We start from the raw sequence: 429 nt of genomic DNA, 5'->3' as shown, positions 1-429 counted from the left end.
CAGGTCCCTTCCAACCCTACTAACTATGAAACTATGAATTGGTAGGGAGGCAGGGGGAAAGGGGGGGAGCACGTGCCCCCCCTGAGATTGGGCCCTAAAAGAGCTGAGGGGCCTTTTGATGCACCCCAACTCAGCACTGCTCAGGACGGGGCCAGTCGTGTAGTGGATCCCCTCCGGCCTGATTGTACAACCGGGGGCCGTGCTCTGCTTCTCTTCCCAGCCCCATCCTCCCTGGCAGCGCTCTGGAGACCAGAACATCAGAGAGCGCTTTGGCCAACCAGAGTACTGCCCTGCCTCCCTCCCCCACGTGGCCCTTTCCTACTTGTAAAGAGTGTGCTCTGATCCCCCAGCAGAGGTGCTGTTCCTCCTCCTGGGAGAAAGGTAGGCCTGGGGATCTTGTGGGGGGTCGGGGGGAGTGACCCAGGGAGG

Source organism: Gavialis gangeticus, unplaced genomic scaffold (assembly GCF_001723915.1).
Source record: "Gavialis gangeticus isolate Ggan-Ray unplaced genomic scaffold, GavGan_comp1, whole genome shotgun sequence".
Lineage (NCBI taxonomy): Eukaryota > Metazoa > Chordata > Crocodylia > Gavialidae > Gavialis > Gavialis gangeticus.
Note: the sequence above shows the minus strand (reverse complement) of the source record.